This window comes from Rhyacophila brunnea, unplaced genomic scaffold (genome assembly GCF_057557595.1).
Source record: "Rhyacophila brunnea isolate RB1 unplaced genomic scaffold, BYU_Rbru_1.0 scaffold_13, whole genome shotgun sequence".
NCBI lineage: Eukaryota > Metazoa > Arthropoda > Insecta > Trichoptera > Rhyacophilidae > Rhyacophila > Rhyacophila brunnea.
This window is the reverse complement of record NW_028232785.1, coordinates 13,580,336-13,601,308: the sequence shown is the minus strand read 5'-3', so window position 1 is coordinate 13,601,308 and position 20,973 is coordinate 13,580,336.

Genomic DNA, 20,973 nt, shown 5'->3' with positions numbered 1-20,973 from the left:
GATTCATCGCCTTTAAATAGCGTTAGACCACAAGATGAATTGATTTTACCACGTTCACATTGTTTTACATCCATATTAATAACCCGTACTTTTGTAAAGGTTTCGTTGTAATCCTCAAGTTCTTTTTTAATATCTTGTTCTTCAATGTGTATAATGTCTTCAGTTTCCTTTATTTCTGACTTACAGTAGGTCGATTTGAGATTTTCTACGGCAGGCATTACGGTGGTAGCAGCGGTCACCTAAAAATACACAAATTAAGTCATCGGACGCTAAAGACGCACCTGTTGCGTAACGATCAGGCGGCCGATCGATGAAATTAGCATGCTTTTTAAATGTGATAATTAAAGAGTAATTATCTACCCAGCAGTCAATGTATTTAGCAAATATTTTCCAGGTAATGTACATGTGATGAAGTCTAGGATTCAAATTAGTTGAAATCCATTACTTTCTTTTTATATATACATATATAAAATATAAATATAAGTATCGTTGCTACCAAAAGTTGGTAAGTCGATAATTGAGGTATTTAAGTCAACAATGGATTATGTCTATATATAAATATATGTGCTAGAAAAAAATGAAGGCCATCCGATATAAATTAGAACATGCTTTATCGTTGCATACGCATTACTAATAGCCCTCCACTGAACCAGGTATTAAGAATTTTTAATTAAGCTTATCAAAACGAAAAAACAAAAGAGAAAGACGTTTAGCTGTTTAAACAATATCGTCACTGTTCTGGCAGAAGACACTAATTCGAATAAATGACATATTGAGTTAGTTATACCAAAATGTTCCTTATTTCAAACTTTACCGTCTGGAAACCTTCTTAATAAATAAACAGTCTTTATTTTAAAGTCATCCTTTTAACGATTACTTAATAAACTCACATGCTAGACCATTCAAACATTTTAACTTCAAAATCAAATTACTCATAACTAGTATTCTCCAGTTAGTGTGTTCTGCCAGAACAGAGACGTTATACAACTCGAGTATCACTATTATGATTGCTTTTCACTACAGTTTCAATAAATCTTCTTTGTCCATCGTATGGCTCCGAAAATTCAAGTTGGGTTCGTTAATTTATCATAGTACGAAATATAATATTATGATGGGCGGTTGACTGAAGTGGAGTTTAAGTAAACTGGAGTAGCTCTTTCGGTCCACTCTATATGTAGAGAGGATGTGCTGTCACATTGCCGACTCAAAAGGAAAGCCGATACATTTCACGACTGGTCCTACCTTTCCACCCCTCCCGTTCTCTATGGATGACCAGTTATTGTCTATAAAGTTCTCAAACTGACGCGTCTGTCGTGTTCACTTGTCGGAGTATTCTTAGTTTTAGATTATTTTAACGTATCTTGGAGACCTTGGAGTTCATCTGATTTAGTGGTTCTGTGTTATTAATAATTGGAAGTGACGATCAACGTAAGAAAATTTCTTCTATGTATAATAATATCATAATACACTAGGAAGTTTGTCAATGTGACAGTCGATTCTAAAAGACAATAATTAATAACTTATGTATATTCTTCAGTCATTATAGAATACCAAACTCTGCTTGCAAGTTTTTTTATCAATAAATAGTATGGCAGTGGACCACTCGTTGCCTGTGCAAAAACTTATGCTCAGGCTTTACTAATCTAAAGATGGCGGTGGCTGTCACCAAGGCACTGACGGCATATAATACGTATTATGATACTATTTGATGCCGGTTGTTATATTATAATATATCGTCACCTCAATACTACGACTAGATAACTTCATTTTTACAGTTTTTTTGATAGCTATTAAATATGATTCTACATTTCTATCTCTACAAAACACTAGATAAGTCAGAAGTAAATAGGAACTAAATTCATTTTATGTTTGAAAATATTGCTAACTTTAAAACCATAAATGAATTGAATATATAAAATAATATATCTACAAATTGAACATTATTTATATTTTCCACATTTGACAAGCACAATTTTCTATTTCTATTTTTAATTTACTTAACGCTTTCGCTGCTGAATAGATAATGAGATTTTAATTGCCTCTTTTAAAATGCACGTTAATTACATCGATTGGCCGCCTGGTCATTACGCACCGTGTGCGTCTTCCGCGTCCAAAGTATTAAATAATAATTATATCCTAGATTTATGTTAATTAAGTAAGTGATTTTTAAATTATCTAGTTGTAGTATTGAGGTGACAATATGAATCGTTTATAGTGGTTTCATGAATAAACAGAGCATGTTTTGAAAGAACACGAATAAACAGAATATAAAGAAACAGAACGGTGACAAATCGTCTCTCTATTATGTTGTATACCTACACTTTTAATACAGAACACAGGTTTCCAATACGTCGTAAAAATCAAATTATATAATTTCTGCATTCCTAATCGCTGGAAAGTCTCAATTAAACGTAGCAAGCTATGTCTATCTTGTTTTAATAAATCTATTATTATCTATACAATGTAATAAAGACACGGCAATTTCAATGTGTTATATTTATCGCTGTTCTATTTTGTCAGTATTCTGTTATATAATATTTTGTTTTGTCCGGTTACCGTTTATAGCTACTCGGAATATAGGTAATACAAAATTAACGTCACAAATCAATAACCCAATTCAATACAAAGAAAGCCATAAACAACAATCATAAATCCTTCAATGTTTGCAAAGACCTCATGTTTAATTTTCATGAATACCTAATCCTTTGTGAGATAGGTATGTAATCCATAGTTGTTCCTACTTTATGAAGTACCTACTTAGCAGTGGCGAAGACTCTATTATAGGCGATTATTTAAAGCCTACCTTCTTAAGATTTTTTTTTAATTGCATATTGACATATTTATATACTCAATCACTTCATTATTTTATGTTAAATAAAAATAATTTATTTTTCCAACGAGAGATGTCGTATATGTAGGAATGTATTACAGTATTACACAGTTTACAAAACAACTGCAAAGGTATTAAAAGATATAACACAGCGCGCCGTAAATAAATAATAAACGCCGCGACGTCTCGACGTAAGTAAATCTCCGATTATGTGTGAAATAATTCTGATTTTTTTTCGTATGGACGTTACGTCTCGTAACCTCAGCAAGTCTGCTGATTTGTACGAAATAAGGTAAGCTCCTATCCAGGGCCTAAAACATTCGCGCATAATAATGTTGTCACGACTGCGCACTTGTCCAAAATCATTAATAAGTAGATAATTAAAAAAATAATTTTAACGGCGTTTAATCGAATAATAATAAATAAGTAAGTATAGATAGTTTTTATAAATAAAAATAAATTTTATCTAATGATTTTTGATGGGTTTTGATGTTTTGAAAAATACGTAATTTAAACACATCCCTCATTTTTATGTCGTCAATGAGTTTTTGAAGTTTCATTGAATTAGTGTGTCGTTGTCATTTACTAGCGTGTACCTATTCATTAGTTATTCTCGTAAGTATACCTGACAATTGTGCTCTTTTTATCAGATCTCCACAGCCTACCTCTTTCCAAAAGTCACCCTTCGCCACTGCTACTTAGGTGGTTCAAATATAAGTAATTACCTACCTCTTTTACTGGTTTATATTCCGAAAACGAGCAACTCGGAAGAGGATCTTCATAATTGAATGGTATTATATCTTCACTATACTCTTTCTTGACGTCAACTTGGTGAGAATCGGGCTCCAATTTTATATTTGGTACGTCTATTGTTTGAAGATTCTGAAAAAAACAATGTACCTATTATGTTGTAAAGTCAAGAATATTTTAAGAAATATTGTTTATTTTTTATGATTCAGACTTGAAAAATACAGTTAACTTTTGGTATATTTATCGGGTCAGCATTCTTTCCAGCTGCAATAATGCTGACCGAATAATAGTTCGAACCTGTGAAATTTCTTCCAAATTGTTCTTGTCAACTGCCTTATAGGTATAGACCAGACATGGGCAAATGCGGCTGTTCGTTGGGTTAAGTGCGGCTCCCAATATCTCTATATAAAAATATAGGTAAGTATTTTCTTTCCCCATTATACTTATATTTTCGCAAGTTTACTTATATAATGTATTTTTACAACGTTTTTATTAGCTCGTATTCTTATTTGTCCGGTACAAATCTTGCAATCGATTTTTAACTAACTTCCCGACTAGCTGGACAATTGAAACTTTTAGAATATACCAGAACACGATGCCAATGCATTCTTTTAATACTTTTAGCCATCTTTAAGTAGAATTGAATTCATTTTCAATTAATTCTCTTTTATTGAAAAGTTATTTTGGAAGAAATCCGTAATCCAATCCACTATTATTGGTTACTAACTGGGTCGCCTAGCAACTAAATTATAAATATATACGTGCGTTACTATGGAAATCAAAATGACATTCCAGTATTCAGTATTACTATTATATTTGTTTGTTTTTTTTTTTTATTTATTTCCGATCAAGTACAAGTTTGAGCATATTGAGCATAATAATTCAACAGAAAATTTAAAAACGTTGTATATAAAAAGTTCTTTTTATCTTGTAATTATTATACGTTATAAAGCAATCAATATGTGTGTATAAATGTTATTGAATTCGAATTTGTGTATTTAATACCTACTACGTGAGATCGTCACTATGGTGTGGCTCTTTAAATATCGTCGGTGTTTTGTAAAAAGGAAGAATTAACAAAAATGCTATTTTACAGGAGGCTTTTTAACTTTTGACATTATTTACTTGCTAATTACCTGAGGATGATTATAAATGTCTAACAAGTTTATAATCATCATAATCAGCCGGGATCAACCCACTGCTGGATGAAGGCTTCCCCAAGCTTCTTCCAAATCTCACGGTCCTGTGTCTTTTACTGGCACGTATTTCCGCCGAACTTTACCAGTTCGTCAATCCAGCGGCTTTTAGGACGACTTTGTGGACGGCATTTGTCTAGCGGCCGTACTTTCGGCGAGCAATGTGCCCAACCCATCTCCATTTCCGCTGTTTGGCAACGTCTATTAGATCGCGTACTCCTTTCTGCTTCCTATCCCATTCGTTTCTCTTACGGTGCTTTCGCGTGATGCCCAACATACACCACTGCATGCTTCGCTGTGCGACTCTTAACTTTTGGACATTTCTCGTATTGAGGGTCCACGTCTCGCACGGGTAGCACACATTGGTTGAACACCTTAATAATAAAGCTTAGAAATAATACTTATAAATATATAATATAAATTTTAAAAGGCCTAATATGTCACATTCGCCCTTACGATTATCGTTTATAAGTACTTACTTAATTGCAGATAAAATTCGTCGATTTTACACAACTAAGCTAATGAGGTACTATCACCAAATGTACCCTTCCGCATAAAAATGACTCTAATACCGCATCATAAATTTAAAAACAACATAAACATATCCCCGATAATTATTATAAAATAAATAACATCTTGCAAACGATCTTGCGAGGGGCGAATTTCGAAGACCGACGGTCACAAATAAAATTACCTAAACCCGAGGGTATTTATTGCCCTTGGGCCCAAGCAAAATATTACCGTTATATTTCTAAAAAGTTGTAATGTCTACCCCTCTTCCCGCATCTTACGAGGGGGTAGACATGTTGAAAATAATTTAGTAGTACGATTTCGCCCTTCAAGCCACGAGATACGTCTCCCGCGATCTTTTCATCTTCGCGGAGGGGGCCGCCTAGAAAAAAATAAACTCCACCCGTCTCGATTTTTCAAATCAGTATATCCCTTGTAGTGTTACCGTGTTAATAAATAATCGTATAACCCCTACCACGCAAGAGCGAAATAAATAACAAGTGATGCGTGTAACCTAATATATAGTGAATACCACAAGGTACCTAATTAAATCAGCCCAAAAATTACGTCAGTGTAGTGCCTAATCTAAGACCTCTTAAATGTAATTGTAATGAGACCCATGCTTGTCCATGCTTTAGTGTAATAAAACATAATTCTACGCGGAATTATAAAATAAACATAAATGTGTTATCAATCCTATACTTGTGCCCGTTATAATATTGTTTCTCACTCACCAATACAGTACCTAACACACCACGTGAGTTTCAAAAGGTATTAGTACTTACATATTGTTTTTCCATTAACATCTCAATTTCGCCAAAATGGTTGATTCGCTCTTTTTACAAAACGCCAACGATATACCTATGGAAATCCAGTATGTGGCTCTCGTTGACCTCATGTATGCCCATCTCTGGAGATGAGGGATGCATATTATAAGAAATTTAATATACGTACGCGTGTTTTCGAGACGCTTACAAATAGATAGTTCGGTCCGGTATTTATTTGTAAACCTTACCTTATATTCTTCGAGTTCCTCTTTAATGTATTGTTCCCCGATGTGGGTGTCGGAGTAAATTTCATCTGCTTCTGACTTACACATGTTGGATTTAACCATAACGGTTGTAACAACGTTTACCTAAGGAAAACGAACAGAAAAACAAATTGTAGGTATTTATAACCGAAATAAATTTGTTTATTTTGACGAAAATTTCTAGCTAAAATGAATGCAAGAATCTCATGGGGGTTTGAGTGAGAATTCAATCTTCCACAGCAATAGCGAAGCGTGGAGATAGGCTGATAAGATTCGAAAAAAAATCCTTCTTCTTTCGACAATGTCCGATCCTAATAAGATCATACGGGCCTCCACAGAGTGGACGTTTGTATTAACAGATTCTGTTTTTTACGAGAAATGGATGTCAGCCACTTGTTCAACCTAATAGGTCCATACCCTGACTCACACACAAATTGAAAAACAATATGTGTGCTTGCCAGACCCAGGATTCAAAACTGGGACTCACGGCACTACAGACCAACACTTAAGCCGCGGGGCCACCGTGGGTCCGCTTATTACGATATGAAATAGGTATAGTACGCCTAAAATACTATAATTCTGAATATCGGAACAAAGTGTATTTTAATATTAAAGATTTAATCTCAACATTACAAAATACACTAAATGTACTCAAATTTCGATATTTCTGTAAGTACCTACTATAAATTCGTGCAAAATACTATAATTTCGTGATAGAAGAAAATTTGGCATCCTAAGAAAAAAGTTGCTCGAAAGAGGTAAAAAAGCCGTTGACATTGATCTAAAATGAAATTTCTTGGATTCATTTTGGTCGGAGGAGTACATAGGTAGGTACCTATAAATAAATAGCATCAGAATTTTATAAACTCTTAAGTTTTTATGTGAAAAAACAAAAACCTATACTTAAGTACATTTTTAACAGATAACATCACGTTTATTTTTCTATAATCTAAGATCACGTTATATCATATTGTTTTGTTGTTTTAATTTAATAAAACGCATTTTTTTTGTAGTACTTATTCCACTTTTAATAAATAAAAAAATTTCGTTTTATTAAATTAAAACAACAATACGATGCAGTTCCACCATGAATTGAATAAAATAAAAGATATCATATTGTTTGCCAAAACACCGCTGAATACTATAATTAGTTGGACCGCGTACTATAATTCAATGACAAAAAGATGGCAACAATATTTGACGTTTAACCTCATTTCGCATGGATATTGCCCCACAGGGTAGATACCAGGGAACTCAGAAATAATGGGAACTGAAATACATAACGGGTAAGGCGAAAGCAGGTAACCGAATCGAGTAAGGAAGAATCCGGGTTAAGCTTACACACGTGTCAAGAATACGTTTTACGTCGAAAACTGCTGTCGGTTTATGCATTTACGCTCATTTAATGTTGGTGTATTGCACGTGCATAATGAGTGCTTCAAACAGATCAGATAATAAATAGAATACCGATAGGCCATAATATTCAATACGCCGCATATTGAATGTGTGAGTGTCATACGAAAATGAAACACGCATTACTATTTTACTATTTCCTGATTTATCCTCTGTTGTGTTTTTGCCTAATGGAATAAATTTGGATGGCGCCCTTAAATCACAAATATTGAGATCTCGAGTTGCACGAATTGTACCAAGATTCTTCCTTACTCGAGTCGGTTACCTGATATCGCTTTACCCGTTAGATATTTCAGTTCCCATTATTTATGAGTTCCCTGGTGCTTCATTTTCGTAGGACACTCACACATACAAAACCCTTCATCATTATGCGGCGTATTGAATATAGCCTATCGGTATTCTATTTATTATCTGTTCTGTGCTAAGGTACACATTAATTCGTCCAAAAGCATTATTTTCTAGATGCAATAATGCTTACCAAATAGTTGGAAACTGTCAAAATATCGGTTCGCCCTCTACTTAACTACATTCAAATAATTGATACGAAGAATGATGAACATGAATAAAAAATCTTTTCTAAGCATGCATCTGTATCTAAATCACATACACATAGCCTGACATAGAGTATACATAATATAATATGTATCATTATAATCATACCACTATAAAATACCCACCTACATTAGTAAAATTTGAAAAGAAGTAAATTGTAGGTACGGGTACAATTATTATTGAAACGCTTACACACAGATAAGTTCAGAGTTCGTATTCAATGACAGTTTCTACAAAAATAAGCTGATTACAATTAATAGATTGCAGGCATTTACCAATCTCGTTGACTGACACCATTTAAAATATATTTGCCTTAAAAAACTAACCTCAAAAGCACAACTGGATTCGTCGGCGATCTCTTGCTTTATATAAGTATTAGGCTCCGGTTTATATCGATGGTGTAAGGTTATCTGCCCTTCTGCATCATATTCCAATTTTTTTGATTCGCGTTTCACGTCCATTTTTCGAATGATGGCGTACGTTCGTGAAAGATTAATTTTGCAGCCGACTGGCATAAGTATATGGGGAGAACAGCGCCATGTTTAGATTAATGAAGCCTGAGCATATGTTTTTGCACAATTAACGAGTGGTCCATTTTTCAGTTGTCAAAATCAGATCCCAGATTGCTTGACATATTGATTCGCCCTTTCTCGTTTCAAATTGAATTATAAAAAAATCTTAAATTAAATAAATTAATATATTATTAACCATCAGTGATATTTATAAATAATATACATTCCTGTTATTCATTAGCTCTCAAAGTCAGACTAGTCCTTCACACAAAAACCGGTTGTAATATCGATTTCCAAAAAATATGTAGCATTGATTTATATGCATTACATTTGTAGAAGGTGTGTTAATGCTAGTGTATTATTTACCATGTAACTCATCTATCCAAATTCTAAATGAAACCATTCGCTGTGTGAACACGACATAAATGCGTCGGTATGAGCACTCTTTAGAACAATGACAAACAATGACAGGCAATGACATTAATATGGACGAATCATCAGAGAAAAAAATTGACATTTTTTTGTCGGGTCTGCCGAATGGCATAATCTGTTCTAACGCCATTACAATAAAGGTGATATTGCTATAAATTCCCGATGCTTTTTGTCGGGTTTTCCAAATGGTTCGGTTCAAACGGGTTCGCTCAAATGAACATTGACACTAGAAACACTGTTCTAAGGCCATTACAATAAATGTCATATTGCTATAAATTCCCGATGCGTGATATCGCATAATGGGAATTGCGTGACATGTGCGAATGTCCTTATGCGCGAATTTACTTGCTAGATACTGTATTGATTGCGTTGTCCATTAATAATGTCATTTTTGACTGGTCGTCCATAGACAACAACGGGAGGAGCGGTCAAGGTAGGACTAGTCGTTGTGAATGTATTGGCTTTCTACTTGAGTCAGCAATGGGGGAATAATCGATTTACCATAGACAAAGAATTTTTACAATAAGTGCTGCCAACATAAGATATTGCAAAGGTGTCATGATCCCATGAGACGTGAAATGAAGGTCCATTTACCTGGAACACCCAATGTTAAAACTCCAACTTTTTTTGCGTGCATTTGTTTGTGCATCGTTAGTGCACGTTTGTGCACGATTTTTTTTCGTTTGTGCACCTATAATAACCGAAAAATTCCAATTTCAAATTGGGTGTTCCAGCTAAACGTTGGGTCACCCAATGTTGAAATTTCAACTTTTTTCGAGTGCATTCGTTTGTGCATCGTTAGTGCACGTTTGTGCACGCGTTTTTTTCGTTTGTGCACGCACATTAAGGGGGTTATTCGCATTTCAATTTGGGTGACCCAGCTAAATGCTGGATACTTGTGTCACTAAACATGTGTTTTTCCTAAAATTTAAATTGTAAACACTTGTGCGTTGGTAGTGAACGTTAGTGCACGATTTTGTTTTGCTTTTTCACCTATATTCAGCGCGCTTTTTAATTTTAAAGTTTGTATGCAAAACCTGACTGGCTGGGTTTAAAAAAATATTTTGTAGTGAAATCTCTTGTTGCATAGGTATTGCGCAATTCTGCATACTTTTTTATTTTTTTTCTCATATAGTGCGTGAGTTATTCGATATGAAATATTTGATGAACGTTAAGTAGAACCACCCAAAAACTTTTTAAAACTTTTTATTAAGTGATCAATTTGTCTATTATTGGCTTACGTTTGTGCACGTGCGTTTTTTGTTTTATCGATTATATCGTGAGAGTTATTATTTTTTAAAATTTAGTGACTTGATACTTGAACCATTAAATTTGCCCTAAAATTTTTTTGTTTAGTGCATCCGATTAAGTTTATTTATGTAAACTTTTAGCCCGATTTTTAAAATTTTTATCTCTTATATTAAGCTAGTAATTAGATTTTGAGTGGTCGTCAAGTTTAAAAACCAAACATTTTTTTCCACATTTTTTAAATGCACACCTTTGAGTAATTTAATTACATGATTTTTCATGAAGTTTTTCTTGTTTTTCCATTTAAATTACGCGAAAAATTCGCATTTTTCCATTTTCACTAAGTGACCCGTCAAAATATCCCAAACAAAAACAACCGAATCCGTTTGGAACATCAGTCAAAAGAGTCTCCTCAAAATAGCCAAAACGGTGTAAGGCTCACTAAATATATCGGTTTATAATAGACTACCTCAAAATTGACAATTTGATTACACAAAAGTGTCAAAATTACAAAATCATTCAACTTTCTTAACATTTATCAATTTATTTATGATTTTGAATGGATCAATGTCAGTTTCATAAGGAAAAATGCAGTAAATTATATAATTATACTTACCTTCTGTCTTTTAAAATGATCTGTAATAAAAATAAATACTGTTAAGTTATTAGAATACAATTAGGTATGCATACTTTTGAAAAATGCAATATGTTTTTATGCAACGATATTTTCTTCAAAAGATAATATTGGAATGACATTTATATTTTTTTTATATAAAGGAGTTAACTTGCAGGCACTTAACTCTTCCTAATAATATTTGCATCTTCTTTATCTCTGTTTCTCCAGGTGGTGCAACGTATGCTTGTAGTTCTGGTAGGTGTTATGTTAGGAGAGAAGTGTTAGTCACTTCATATTATGCTATTCAGAATCGATATCAAATAAAGTTTTGTAGGTTCTTTAAAAAAATATTGCCTCTGACGGTTTCGACAATTGTTTCACGCAAATGGTTTTCTTTTGAATGTGTGTGTTTATCAGTTCTTAAACAACGTACCTACTTACATATCTGTTTACATTTATATTTAAACTCATCACGATTATCAGTTTTTAAATGACATATTTGTTTAGGTACTACTTTCAAAATGAAATTCATCACACGCAAATGGTTTTTCTCCTGTTTCGTTTTATGAGCGTTAAGATAATTTTGTGCCGAGCCTCCGTATAAGTAGTCAATTTATTTAAAAGGTTATTCACCATTTTGTATCTTAACATATGTTTGAAGATTACTCCGTCGCGAGCATCCAAATGAACATACATTGCATTTATAAGATTTTTCACGAGTATGTTCTATATAATATGTACATATTCATTTAAGACAACAAAGTCGTACGCATTTATATGAATATACATCGAATTTTAAAGGTTTTTCACCAGAATTTGTCATTTGTTAGTTTTTAAGATGATTAAGTTGCGAGCATCTATATGAACATACATTGCATTTATAAGGTTTTTCACCATCTACCAAAAATGGCCGCGCGGCTTAAGCGTTGGCATATTGCATGATCGTTCAATTTACCAACATCAGAAGACTGTAAAGATGTTTACAGTTTTAATTTAGATAAGAATCTAACTAATGAAACGCAGTGGTAAAATCTTTGTCATACTATTACCTAACAGTTTACCTAATACTATTACCTAATATTTTGCTCGCGAATTAATATTTTAGAAGACAAACAAAGGCAGATTCTAATGAAAAACGTTATAAGTGCGATGAATGTTCATATAGATGCTCGCAAATTAGTTGTTTTCTCCTCTCTTCTTGGTTGTATACTCATGGCTGAGGATCTTGACCAATGTTCAATTTTGTCATCCTTTGAGCGACCAAGACTTTTAAGCCGTCTCGACCTTCCGCTTCTCGCAGAGTGCTAGTGTATTTTTAAACTAGCGAGCATCTATATGTACACTGATCACATTAAGGTTCTTCGTCACAATGTGTCATTTCATGTTTTTTACGATTACTGCGGCACACTGCGGGCACACATAATGAATAGCTGCTAAAGAAACTATGTTTTAAAAATCGGATGAACTTGATATTTTTATATGGCAAACGTATATAAGTATAGACATCTTATCCGTGGTAAACTCAAAATACCTAAACTATCAACTTACCAACTTTTGGCAGCATCGTATCGAATACGTTGTTTAAGAACTCATAAACTTACACATTCAGGAGAAAAACCAGTTGCGTGTAATGAGTGATGACTTTGAAATGTAATCAAATATGTCATTTAAAAAACCTAGTAGTCTTAAAACATGTGGAATGACAATACTGGTGCACACACTAACGAATGCGATTTATGTTCATATAGATGCTCGCAAATTAAAGTTTTAAAAGACACAAAATGACACATTCCGATGAAAAATCTAATAAATGCAATGTATGTTCATATAGATTTTCGCGAATAATATGCGTACTTGCCGGACCGAGGATTGGAACTAGGGACCCTTGACGCAATATGCCAACGCTTAAGCCGCGCGGCCATTTTTGGTAGATGGTGAAAAACCTTATAAATGCAATGTATGTTCATATAGATGCTCGCAACTTAATCATCTTAAAAACTAACAAATGACAAATTCTGGTGAAAAACCTTTAAAATTCGATGTATATTCATATAAATGCGTACGACTTTGTTGTCTTAAATGAATATGTACATATTATATAGAACATACTCGTGAAAAATCTTATAAATGCAATGTATGTTCATTTGGATGCTCGCGACGGAGTAATCTTCAAACATATGTTAAGATACAAAATGGTGAATAACCTTTTAAATAAATTGACTACTTATACGGAGGCTCGGCACAAAATTATCTTAACGCTCATAAAACGAAACAGGAGAAAAACCATTTGCGTGTGATGAATTTCATTTTGAATGTAGTACCTAAACAAATATGTCATTTAAAAACTGATAATCGTGATGAGTTTAAATATAAATGTAAACAGATATGTAAGTAGGTACGTTGTTTAAGAACTGATAAACACACACATTCAAAAGAAAACCTTTTGCGTGAAAGAATTGTCGAAACCGTCAGAGGCAATAATTTTTTAAAGAACCTACAAAACTTTATTTGATATCGATTCTGAATAGCATAATATGAAGTGACTAACACTTCACTCCTAACATAACACCTACCAGAACTACAAGCATACGTTGCACCACCTGGAGAAACAGAGATAAAGAAGATGCAAATATTATTAGGAAGAGTTAAGTGCCTGCAAGTTAACTCTTTTATATAAAAAAAATATAAATGTCATTCCAATATTATCTTTTGAAGAAAATATCGTTGCATAAAAACATATTGCATTTTTAAAAAGTATGCATACCTAATTGTATTCTAATAACTTAACGGTATTTATTTTTATTACAGATCATTTTAAAAAACAGTAGGTAAGTATAATTATATAATTTACTGCATTTTTCCTTATGAAACTGACATTGATCCATTCAAAATCATAAATAAATTGATAAATGTTAAGAAAGTTGAATGATTTTGTAATTTTGACACTTTTGTGTAATCAAATTGTCAATTTTGAGGTAGTCTATTATAAACCGATATATTTAGTGAGCCTTACACCGTTTTGGCTATTTTGAGGAGACTCTTTTGACTGATGTTCCAACCGGATTCGGTTGTTTTTGTTCGGGACATTTTGACGGGTCACTTAGTGAAAATGGAAAAATGCGAATTTTTCGCGTAATTTAAATGAAAAAACAAGAAAAACTTCATGAAAAATCATGTAATTAAATTACTCAAAGGTGTGCATTTAAAAAATGTGGAAAAAAAATGTTTGGTTTTTTAACTTGACGGCCACTCAAAATCTAATTACTAGCTTAATATAAGAGATAAAAATTTTAAAAATCGTGCTAAAAGTTAACATAAATAAACTTAATCGGATGCACTAAACAAAAAAATTTTAAGGCAAATTTAATGGTTCAAGTATCAAGTCACTAAATTTTAAAAAATAATATCTCTCACGATATAATCGATAAAACAAAAAAAGCACGTGCACAAACGTAAGCCACTAATAGACAAATTGATGACTTAATAAAAAGTTTAAAAAAGTTGTTGGGTGGTTCTACTTAACGTTCATCAAATATTTCATATCGAATAACTCACGCACTATATGAGAAAAAAAATAAAAAAGTATGCAGAATTGCGCAATACCTATGCAACAAGATATTTCACTACAAAATATTTTTTTAAACCCAGCCAGTCAGGTTTTGCATACAAACTTTAAAATTAAAAAGCGCGCTGAATATAGGTGAAAAAGCAAAACAAAATCGTGCACTAACGTTCACTACCGACGCACAAGTGTTTACAATTTATATTTTAGGAAAAACACATGTTTAGTGACACAAGTATCCAGCATTTAGCTGGGTCACCCAAATTGAAATGCGAATAACCCCCTTAATGTGCGTGCACAAACGAAAAAAACGCGTGCACAAACGTGCACTAACGATGCACAAACGAATGCACTCGAAAAAAGTTGAAATTTCAACATTGGGTGACCCAACGTTTAGCTGGAACACCCAATTTGAAATTGGAATTTTTCGGTTATTATAGGTGCACAAACGAAAAAAAATCGTGCACAAACGTGCACTAACGATGCACAAACAAATGCACGCAAAAAAAGTTGGAGTTTTAACATTGGGTGTTCCAGGTAAATGGACCTGTGAAATGAATCAACTGACAAAATAGTGAAACTACCTCCTACTTGTTTATTGAAAGTTTTAGTTAAAATGAGGTTCTTATATTGTATATTAACGTATATTTTTTATGAAACTTTATTAAAAAGGTTAGCTACAATAATGTGGAAGTTTGACAGTACAAATTTTGTAAATTCATGAATCTAAAAAGAACATACCTAGGTACTTATATTATTATGAATAATTTTGATTGTAATAGAATATTATGCAAGGGCTGAGTTTATTTCTCCATTTCTTCTTGTTGTCACTCACTTAAGCGTAGGTGGGTATTATAGTATTGTTCACCTTTCAACAATAGGTGATTATATTATCAGTTGTCTGACTTTTAGATAGGTAGGTTCCTACAAGTAATAGGTAGGTAATATGATAAGGTACCCACCTTAGTCATTTTCATGATTACACACAATAGGTACCTACCTACCTAACCAAAACTAGTATCTTATTATTTTACACTTTGTATTGGTACATAAAAGCATGAAGTCTGATGAAATTACATTTAATTAATAATTACTTAATTAAAACCCCAACCCAAACTACTACAACACCATGAAATCTGGAACGCCCACTAGTGGGTGGTAGGTTGACTACCCCTGGTTTATAGTGACTTTTCGTCGCCGTAGGATTGGTTTGTCGAATAGACCAAATGTCAAATGTTCAGGAGATGAAAAACAAATTTTATTATCCTATATTTAAATACGTCATGTAGGTATTTAAATTGTTGTTTTTACAGCATATGCATGCTGTATTCATTAAAAATTATTTTAAGAAAAGGATGGTTCTGGTCCATTTAGATACAAAAACGATTCTGCATTAAAAGGTCGATTTTAACAAAAACGAATATTCGAGAAACCAATTTATAGCGACGTTTTGAGAACCAACTATTTTCTTTATATAGGTACATAATTAGGTTAATGCATTTAGAAACACATGGCATAATAAGTAAGTACTTAACTCAAAATGCAAATTTTGAGTTATGACTCTTGGCGACTCAAATTTAATGTATAAAATTAAACCTATACAATTATAAGGGGACAATAATTATTGCTCCGCATAATGAGATTAACCTTGCCATTGCAAGTCTTGAATGACATTATTATTTCCAGATTTGCATGGAGTATAAAAAGACAATCCGTCTCAAAGAGTAGAGAAGCAGACATTAATGACACACTTGGCATTAGTATTTAGTTAAAAAATCCTATAAAATGTGTAAAACTAAAAACTGACCTCGAGTAATTTAATAAAATGAACATAAAAAATCGATATGTGAAAAATGAATAAGTAAGATAATCGAAATGGCAACTGTGCTATGTTCATATATTTGAGAAGTTACCATCTCATGCTTCTCGCACCTACAAAATAATTTCAAAAGACAACAGGATTAATGTATTAAGGTCCTTCTAGTTATACATAGTCAAAATTCATTGACGATATCTCTTGTTTTTTTTTATTTATTAATAACCATGTCCTTGCTTTTTTGTACAAGGTGGTTCTTAGTAATTTTGGACAATCACAAACATCCAGGCTTTGAGAAAAACGCATAAATATTGTGTCCTCACCGGATCGAACCCAGAATTCTCGGGCGGAAGGCCAAAGCTTTACCCACTGCACCACGAGAGCTGCCCTGATGGTATCTCTTATGTTGTCAATAATTTAAGTTATGTTTAGGTACTTAGTGTTAATCATACTTTTCAAAGTACGCAGGTAATACATCATAAAATAAATTCATTTGTTGGAATTTTATAAAGCTTTATTTTATACAAAAATACACATAGGTATTTTAAAAAACATACATAAATTAAGATACAAAATTAATCAAAACACATTACCAACATAATAGTCAAATAATTAGTTGAAATAATTTCACTGTACATTGTCATTTTTATTTCTTCAATGAAAAATTCTTCCATACTTGTCTTAATATCGTCAAGATCCATAATTCGCACATCGAGTTCTGGTATGATTTGTCTCACATACTAATTATTGTGATTGACGTCACAATTCGGTATAAAAACTATTTATAGGCGAGAGGCCTTATTATTATAGGTAATAATATAAGGTAGTGGTATCCAAACTTTATGTTACTACGCCTCCCTTTACAAAAAATCCAATCATTGCACCTCCCGCGCTTCCCTTCCTTTATTTCATTAAACAATACACATGTTTACATAGTAAAAAATGTACTATGTAATACAAAAAAATGAAAAAAAACTTAATTAAAAAAATAAAAAAGGTTTTAATATTCATTTAAAATTAATTTGTTTTTCATGCGATGGATGTACTTGTTTATTATTACAAAGTGCTCTTTTTCTACTAAACGGGATCGATATTTGGATTTATTGCAGCTAATGCAGAAAATCCCGTTTAACATAAATATGATCCCACGAATAATAGCAGATCTGTAATTTACTTACAACTTGCATTTCTTTTTTTGACAAAGGATTTTATATTATTCTTCACTTCCATTCAACCAAAATTGAACTAGGATTTATGTTTCAATGAATTATCGCACGATGATTTTCTATAATTTTTTCCTATTCAATAGTAATCAATCAAAATTCAATATAAATAAATATATATATTATTTTGAAAAAAACACTTTCTGATATAGTATATAATAACCAATTATATTGGACCAATTATTGGAAGGAACGCTGATGGGTAGGTATAGTAATTGACCAATAGTTAAAATTTGTTCGCTATTAGTATGTCACGCCGTAGCATAATGGTAATGCGACGGATGAGGCGTATACTCGGGAGATACAGGGTTCGATTCCCCGTTGGGGTGATTTACTTTTTTCAAAAAAGATTTTTTCTATTGGTTATTATATACTATATCAGAAAGTGTTTTTTTCAAAATAATTTATGTTCAATAATCAGAGTGATATATTCTTAAATCTTGTGAATTATTCGTTGAATAAAAGAAATAGTTAATTATAAATTATTAGCAAGTGCAAGTAGCTACATCTATAAAAATATTGGAGAAATTCCACGACGTCGGTTAGTAATCAAAAGTAATAGTAATATATACCTACTTTGATTTAAGAAACAAAAATAGATTGCCAAAGTAGCTGATTTGGAAGGAACGCTGATGGGTAGGTATAGTAATTGACCAATAGTTAAAATTTGTTCGCTATTAATATGTCACGCCGTAGCATAATGGTAATGCGACGGATGAGGCGTATACTCGGGAGATACAGGGTTCGATTCCCCGTCGGGGTGACTTACTTTTTTCAAAAAAGATTTTTTCTATTGGTTATTATATACTATATCAGAAAGTGTTTTTTTCAAAATAATATATGTTCAATAATCAGAATGATATATTCTTAAATCTTGTGAATTATTCGTTGAATAAAAGAAATAGTTAATTATAAATAAATATATAACGTAAAAAGTGCATTGGCAAACTATGCAAGTGTTCAGTAAATATATTTTTGTTTGCTCCAAAGCTCCAATTCTTATGAATGCTTTCACTTTATCTTTTTAAATCAATAAATGCATAAGCGTCCTTGCATTGATTTATTTACTCATTTTTTTTAATTCAACCGAATAGACAAGTTTAACAATAAAGTTATCAATTGAGTTAGCATTTACTTGAAAGAATTCCATTGTACAAGAAATGAAAATATAATTAATATTAAATTCTACAGGTTTTTAAAAGGTTTGTCGATAGCTATTTCGGTTGTAACACCATTATCAAGACTATTCAGATAGGCTGTTTGCCTTTGCTTAAATATAGGCGCGGACTGTTGCAAAGAGAGGCGCGAAAAGTTTAACACAAATGTAGCCACAGGTTTGCAGTTTGCAGGTGGATAGTTCATACTACGGCCGCTAGTTATAAACTACATAAAAAACAGCCACAAACAAAACTATCGTGAAGTGCGTTGGCTATCTCGTAAAAAAATGATATTAAAGGGTTAAAACATATTGAAGAAGCCAATTTGTTTAGGAACGATAACTTTGTTCAAGAAATGAAATTATAATTAATATTAAATTCTACAGATTTGTCGATAGCTATTTCGGTTGTAACACCATTATCAAGACTATTCAGATAGGCCTTTTGGCTTTGCTTAAATACTATACGTGTATAGATAGAGACAGAATATATTTTCCTATTCGTTCCAACAATATTATGAATTTGTATACTTATTATTAATTGTAATATTATCAATACTTTGAAAACCCTAAGTGGGTTTTTTAAATGGAAATTAAAATTTACAAAATTTATCAAAATTACAGCGTTTGAGTACTTTAGTTATTTATTGACATTATTAATCAATTCAAATCTTAATAGTATAATTGTCTTAATCATGTGTTTAAATTATATTTAACAGTGGCGACGAATGCATTACCAAATTTTCATTAATTATGTGATTAATTTTGGATAATTCGCGATTAATTTCCAACTGTTCGAGTAAATTTAATTTTAGACCTTTATTACATTTATGCAAACATTCCGGCGTTATATTATTACTGATGCTATGCGAATTTGATATCAAATATTTAGAAACTATAAACTATATCTAGAAAATTCAGTTGACTTAATTAATAAAATAAATACCATAGATTTACCTAGCAACTGTAAGCTGGTATCATTAGACGTAACCAGTTTATTTACTAATATTCCAGTTAAAGAATGTTTAGAAATAGTGTACGAAACACTAGAAAAAACTAAAGTACACCCATTCGAGTTAGAAAAAATTTATTCTTTAATGAAATTATGTGTAGAAAATAACTATTTCTCATTTAATTCAGAGTATTATAATCAACTTGACGGAGCCCCTATGGAGTCTCCTTTAAGTCCTTTGCTCGCAGAACTTTTTATGGACAAATTCGAATCGGAATCACTTAAAATAGACTCAGTAGCTGATATATTATATTACCATAGATACGTAGATGATATTTTTATTTGCTGGAAAGGAACTGACCGTCAACTTAACTCGTTCGTCAAAAGGGCTAACGCATTGCACTGTAATATTAAATTCACGGTCGAAGTAGAGATAGAAAACAGAATTAATTTTCTAGACCTCACTATTAACGGGTTATTAATTAATTAATTAGAGGGTTAATAATAAACATAACTTTAAAATATATAGAAAACCCACCTACACTGAAACTACTATACATAAAGGATCGCAACATCCATGGATTCATAAGTTGGCGGCATACCATGCCATGATCCACAGGCTAGTTAGCGTGCCCATGAACAAATTAGATTTTGAGGATGAACTACATACCATTAAACAAATAGCCTTAAGTAATGGATATGCAACATCGATGGTAGATAAAATATTATATAAAAAAACAACTTAAATTAGCTAGATCTACAATATACCGTAACGTTAAAGATTCAAATCGTTATTACAAGTCCATTGCTTATCACGGCATTATTTCAGACAAAATTTATCAAGAAATTAAACATAGCGTTAACGTAGCATTCAAAGCTAATAATAATCTAGGATTAAACTTAAAAAATAGTGAAGATAAAATGAACAAATTGGAGAAAAGCGGAGTTTATAAAATAACATGTGGCACATTGTAGTCTATGCTACATTGGTCAATCTGGGAGATCAATAAAAACTCGTTTTGAAGAACACCTCCGGTCTTTCAGGAATGGTAAAACAGATTCTCAGTTTGCTAAACATTTGATATCAAATTCGCATAGCATCAGTAATAATATAACGCCGGAATGTTTGCATATATGTAATAAAGGTCTAAAATTAAATTTACTCGAACAGTTGG